The following is a 6,529-nucleotide window of genomic DNA, read 5'->3' on the forward strand; positions in this document are numbered from 1 at the left end:
ACGGCCGCACCCGTGGGGGGGACCCCTGCAGAGCCGGCCGGGGCGGGAGGAAGGGAATTGGGGAAAACAAACGCCAGCGCCAGGCAGCGGGTCACGCAGTCGCCCTCCGGTTTTGTGCGTTTTTCTGGCCGCCGGCAGGCTGCAAATCACCGGTTCTCTCAGAGCCCATTTTGTGCTCAGTTCCTTGGGGCGACTGCGGGCAAACTGGAGGGGGGGGGGAACACGACATCAAAAAAGTGAAAATCGGGGAGCTGGATCTTCGTCTCTCTGCCTGAATTCTAGCTGGCAAGCAGATTTTAAAACCAACACAGGACATGCCTGCCCCTTGTGTAACTGCCACACTGGACCACAGATCAGCTGCTCTTTCTTGCTACGTAATTCCCCTAAACTTGTAACACACTACAAAATGCACTTAGTTCCACAATTACAATTACATGCTTACTGTTTGTCACCCACAGTAGGTTTTAGTTTATGCTTTCATAGTTTTTCTCAAAACAAAAACCCCCTACCAAGTACTGTTGGTCATATTAGCCAACGTGGCAAAAGTTTCTGGATGTAATGAGCAAATGCAGATGTAATGTATTAACTTTGCCGTAGTAATCTCCTAGTTGAGGATGCCATTTCCACGATCGGATGTTTAAATCAAGGAGCTTCTACACAGCCATTATCTACACTGAGATTTTGGGCTTGTTTGCATTCAGAAAGTACTTGATCGCTAGTAAAAATAAAGCCAAAGTCTCCTGGTAGGAATTTTTAGGAATTTGTATCAGACTGTGTTACGTCTGAGTCTGAGACTGCCATTCTCCAGGGCAAATGGATCAAATCCAAATATATTAATGCATAAGCAAATTAAACAAGAATGAATCTTCATTTTTGCTCGGCAATATCTTAAGTAAAACATGAAAACATAATGCCTGTAAGATGACTGCAGTCGTCTTCTTCAGCGCAAGCTGCAGCACCAACAGTTTGTGCAGAGAGCAGACTGTTAACCACCAGCATAAGAAGTGTGTGTGTGGTGTTTTTTTTTTTTCAAGGCACTGCTCCACTCAAGTGTTTCAACACTTACCTGCCTTGGATGAAAACAAGTTAGCAAGTTATACAGAATTACCACTTAGCAGCTGAATCATGGAAACTGATGGTGCAATGTAAAATGAATTACCTTAAACTGCTTTTGTGGCTAAGATTTACCACATTGTCTTGTGTTGGGCACAGGGTAACAACATGCACATGCTCACTACCATCTCTTCTGACAAACATCTGTTCTTCTAAATACAATAACATCATTAGAAGCAGCCAGATAATACTTTTGTCTTTGAATTCAAAGTTAACATACATACCTAGGGCTTGGACACAGGACAACATCACTACCATTAAAGTACAGCTACTTAACAGCTGGTCTGTATTAACCAGCAGCACGCAGGCCATTAGTCAGCAGCAAACATGGGCTAAACCCAAGTGTTCACTGGTGTCTTACGCTAATGCATTTTACCTTTCTGTTTCCAAGGAAATAAAACTACATGCTGTTTCATTCAGTAACTACATTCAGCTACTGTGCCGAATACATGAATACACAAAAATTTAAGTGGCTCAGTAGCATGACCAATCCCTCAAGAATTTATGTCCTAATGATTTGAATGGTACTCTCACTCCGCAGTCACATCAAAAAGTTATATTACTATGCTACAGTGCAGCAAAACGACTGTAGCAGCCAGGCTAGGGCCAGCTTTCACCGCTTCAAGTTGTAGAAGCGTCTTGGGAAGCCTGGACACTTGTTCAGCCAGCTAGCCCACACTGCACTCCGTGTTACTATTTGAGTACTGTTGTACTCAGTCCAGCTGGATTAAAGCTAACTAGTGATACGCCTTCTGAACACAGCACAGCCATAGCCTCAGGCTCCTAGGACCGTTAGGGAGAATGTCCTCACTCTCAAGCTGAACAAGCTATTTTTGGATTATACAAAATGGATGTTAATATACCTGCAGTAATGAAATGCTGGTTAAAAACAGCACCTGTCTTCAGCAAAGAGATGCCTAGTGATGGCTTCCACAGTTGTTCCTAAAACGCTGCGCTGCTCAAATCATTTTTCAAAGGTGCTACATGCATAAAGCTGTCTGGGGAAGAGAAGGGGAGAGCATGCACATGGAAGAGTGACATTAGGTGGGGGAGGAGAAGGAAACAGTCAACTATTACAGAACAGAGAGCTGGGTTTTGCTTCTGGAAGCAACTGGTCTCTCCTTTTTCCTCGTTTTGTCACCATCTTTCACACTCTCCTCCCTACACTACAAGGTCTGAAAGCACACACAACACGCTATCAATTTAACAGCTGGAACAAACAAATAGCAGGGAAGGCGGCAGGGGTATCTTTTAGGCTCTGATGTATTTACTATCAGACAGCTGATCCATACTAACTCGGGTTCAGAAAAACACAACTGTCCACCTAAACAAGTTAGTTCCTTACCTTGTGTGCATGCAGACCTAGTAACTACACAGTTTGCTGAAAGGCAGGCACATTGTTTTACCTACAAAATGGTGTAAGCAGACTGCAACAGCGTAGAACTGGCTACCCTGAAACACAGGCAGCAGAACCACCAGATGATGAAAACTCCGTGCTTCGGAGACGACAACACAGAGCTAAGCAGAAACTAAAAGATCAGCAAACAGAAAAAGAAAAACGCATGCCAACGAAAGAGCTAATGGGCTGATGTGTAACGTTGCCTTTGCGACCCCTTCCTTCCCCCCCCAATCTTTCCCGGGACCGTGCCCCAGCCCGCTGGCGACACCCGTTTGCTGTCTGCAGCACGGCAAAACTCGTACAACCGGTGCCACCGTCAGGAAGAAGCTGATACAGCATTTACAGGGCAGCTCTTGCGGAGTACCGTGCTTGCGATTTACGGCACGCAGTATTGACATGTTGCTACTGCTGAGAGACCGGGTGTTTCCAGTGAAACGTTTCATACTTTCAATACATCAAGCCAGCAGCATAATTAGATATAATTTTCCAAACATATGACTTTAAACACCACAGGGGAAGCCATAGATTTGTAAGGAAAGAAAAGAGATGTCAGAAGACAAAGGGGATGAAAGGGAAGACTGAACAAAGATACCAAACATTCATGTTTGCAATATCCTCAAATATGACAGATGAAACATCATTATGAAAAAAAAAACCTACTAAATCTTAAGACATCAAAATGTGCCAGCTTCATAATTTTGCAAATATGTAAAAATCTTTTAAAAAGCAGTCAGGTATTCCTTTGGCCAGTCATATCAATTTAATAAAGTGATTTGATACAGCAGTCTTTATTCTTAAAATATTCCAAGGACCTGAGTAACCTGAGCAATCAGATTCCAGGAAAGCACTGATTGTTAGCAAAACAAGTCAGCCATTTTGTGTAAGCATCAATGCTGATCTATGCATAAGTGCAGATTTACTAGAAAGAGGATTTTCTGGTAATGTGCTACTGCATAATATATATTCTCTCCTGGCAAACTGGTACAAACATGTTCCTTGTTATGGTAAAAGTCAAAGAGAATTTAGCTTAGTGCTCCTTCACGTTCTCCAGCTATCCCACATGAAAATCCATGCAGGTTGAAATGTGCAGCTGTACAAACCCTAGTGAAGTCAGAAGGGCTGACAGCAGGTGCCCAGCACTTACATTCCTTTGCTAATGTGGGGCTTTGATGTACCTGTTTCTTAGTTTAATGCCCATCAAAGTGGCCTGAAAAGATTAGTCTTGACTGAAACTATATACTGCTGTAAATAGTATGTCATTAGGACTTTTCACACTACAATGTACTATGTCTAGCAGTTAACAGTTGTGAAGCTCTGCATCACAGGAAAGCAGCACATTAGAACATCAATGCTACAGGAATTCTTCGGAGAAAATAAGAGCATGCAGAAGTAGTAAGGCAGTATCCTGCAAAATGTGGCATTTAGTACAACTAGGAGGACCTCCTAGCCTCAGAAAGAGAAAGGATCACGCACCGCAAAACCCAGTTCAATTAAGATCTTCACAAAGCAGCATGACACACCAAGGTATTTAAAAATTGAGTCTGATCTCATGGCTTTCAAAGATAAAGCCTGTTACCTATAAACATCATTTCATATTTGCCAAAGAATATGTGAGAGTAAGTAAAGAAATTTTTTTGTATGTTTTCAATCTTCTATAATGCAAAATGAATTCTGAAGACAGAAAGAAAACCAAAAAGAAGAAATTACTCAGACAAACTTCAGAAGGCATGGAAAAGAAAACAAAAAAACAGAACTTCAGAAAAAAGTTTTTATTCTTCATCTACTCAGTACTTAGACTATTTCCTTTTTCATCTTCTGTCCTCTAACTTGTCCCTCTCCAGACAAGACAGTTTTCAGCTTTCTTATCTCAGCGGTGAATTTACCCAATCATTGACATGCCATTAAAACTCTGGTTTACCTGAAATAAACAACAAGGGATTCTCAGTGGAAGAGACTTGCAGAAGCCTCTGAACTGCTGATCATTCACCTCTAACAAGGCTCACAGTCATCTCCTAACACACCTGAGCTTCCCATCCTTCTGCAAGGGAAAGACTCTGCAAAAGTCTAGGAAGGAGCAGGTAGGGTAGGGAAGACTGAAACCTTCCCTTGCTAGCTGCCTTCTTGAAGGCCTGCGAGGATGTCTCGTGGAGAAAAAAAAAAACCAGACACGACGGAAGTGTAAAGCAGAGGCCATTTACACTCAGAAACTTACTGTACCTGGGCGAGCTACAGGGCAGCCGAGGGAGCTGCTTCATCAATCCCTGGGGGTCCTTGGCAATGGTGCTGCAGTACAAGCTTCGATCCAGAGGCAGGAGGAGTCCCCAGGGGAAGGCAGTCCAGGCTGCTGGGTCAGGTGAGAGCCCAGGCAGCAGGGACATTTCCTCAACAAGCACCACTAAGTCCACCACTGAACCTGCCAGGACAAAAACCAGACGGTGTCTCAGGCACAACCAGAGTAGGAAAGAAGGAATGCCAAGTCCAGTATTGGAGAGTCCAGGAATCCAGGTCCGACATGCCATCCAGGACCGAGACAGAAACCTGAAACCCCAAGAAGCCCGTCTACAATACTCGCTGGCTGACACTGCTGAGAGTGACTAGAGGCTGCCCAGGCTGCCTCCTTCAGCTCCTGCTTTTAGCGTGTCCTCAGCCATCCTCTTCTACCAGCCACCTCCCAAGACAAACTCTGGTGCTCAGGGTTTCCTTCTCACCAGGCTTTCTGAGATTTCGCTCGGCCTTCCGACGCCAGGGCGTTACAGAGCTCCGTTAGCTAGATGCCGACAGAGGTGAACGGTGCCGGGGAACAAGCACCTCGGTTCAGAGCGAGGCTGTGCACGACCACAGCTCTTTGACCAGCTCCGTTGGAGCTCCGTTGCTCGGGAGTGCCTCGGAGCTCACATCGCAATCCCCCTGAAGAGCACTACCTGTTCTGGCCATGCCTAGAGCTCACGTCTTCCCAAGCACAGCAGTCAAGAGTAGAAGGACAAAGTGCTGCCACCAAAGTTCTCTTTTGGACCCCCTATACCTCCTTTCCTTCCTCACTGCCTCTTTGTTGGCAGAAAAGCCCATCAGGCCTCCCGGGTTCCCCTGCCTTCCTCAGAGAGGACAGCTGCTCCCTACTTTAATGAATCAACTGTCATGCTGCATTAAGGCCTGTTAGCAGGCACACCCCGTCAGAGCCCCTGTGGTTTGCCTGAAGAGCAGAGGGTTGCTCATACCTGTACAGCCACCCGACGGGATTTCCTTCGCGCTTTGGTCACCATTCTTCTTTGATCCAGCCTTCTAGCTCTCCGCCAACTTCCACAGAGCTGTTCAGCAGTCACTCTGCAACCAGATCTTTTCTCCTTCCTGCACTAGAAAGGTCCTTGCTGGTCTCCAACAGGAGGGAAATCCTTTTGGGTGGCTGACATTTCCCAGGCCCCTTGTTGCCCTCCCGTAGAGCACATGTGATTTTTTTGCTCTAAAGGGCATCTGACGGGACTCAAGCCCTCAGTAACAGGTACTGCTCTGACTCTCCGGAGCTCTGTGGAGCAAATTCCTTACCCGGAGTTTGCAATCTCTATTAAAAAGGATTTCTTGGCTTATACCGCAAGAAGGAAGCCTTCAGTTGGTACAGCAGCAATCCCGTTGGGGAACGGGACCCGGAGCTGGGGAACGGGGAATGCCCTTTGGCTACTGGAGAAACACAATCTACAGAAATCTTCATGCCACAAATACAGACGTGACACCGAACTGAACTGCTGAAGAAGAGCAGCTTTGCCACTTTGGCACAATTCTCACTAACCTAGGCAACGAGGATAGGAAATTGGTTAGAGCCTTGTCCAGAACGAAACAGAGTTGAAGCGTGTCAAAAGTCGCCGGGGCCGGGGCGCGTGATTTCGGGGGGGGAGCCGCGAGGGCCATGCCGGGTGAGTGGGCGCAGCCCACATTGGCGGGAGACAGGCGGCGGTGCCGACTGGGCCGTGCCGGGCCACCCTCCCCGGGGGCAGGGGCGGAGACCCGCGGGGCCCGGGGGGGGCG

General features: G+C 46.4%; 1 long non-coding RNA gene across 2 annotated transcripts in view; it reads right to left on the reverse strand.

Moving 5' to 3' along the window:
- Nucleotides 1-2,728, reverse strand: part of LOC103921320 — a 33,435-nt gene extending 30,707 nt beyond the window's left edge. The window contains exon 1 of one of the 2 annotated variants that reach the window (XR_663849.1): nucleotides 2,524-2,728. This is a non-coding gene — a long non-coding RNA (uncharacterized LOC103921320). Of the gene's footprint in view, nucleotides 1-2,519 lie in introns of both variants that reach the window. The other variant, XR_663848.1, reaches the window with a different exon arrangement.
- Nucleotides 2,729-6,529: the final 3,801 nt, after the last annotated feature.

The sequence above is a fragment of the Pygoscelis adeliae genome, unplaced genomic scaffold (genome assembly GCF_000699105.1).
Source record: "Pygoscelis adeliae isolate BGI_AS28 unplaced genomic scaffold, ASM69910v1 Scaffold277, whole genome shotgun sequence".
Lineage (NCBI taxonomy): Eukaryota > Metazoa > Chordata > Aves > Sphenisciformes > Spheniscidae > Pygoscelis > Pygoscelis adeliae.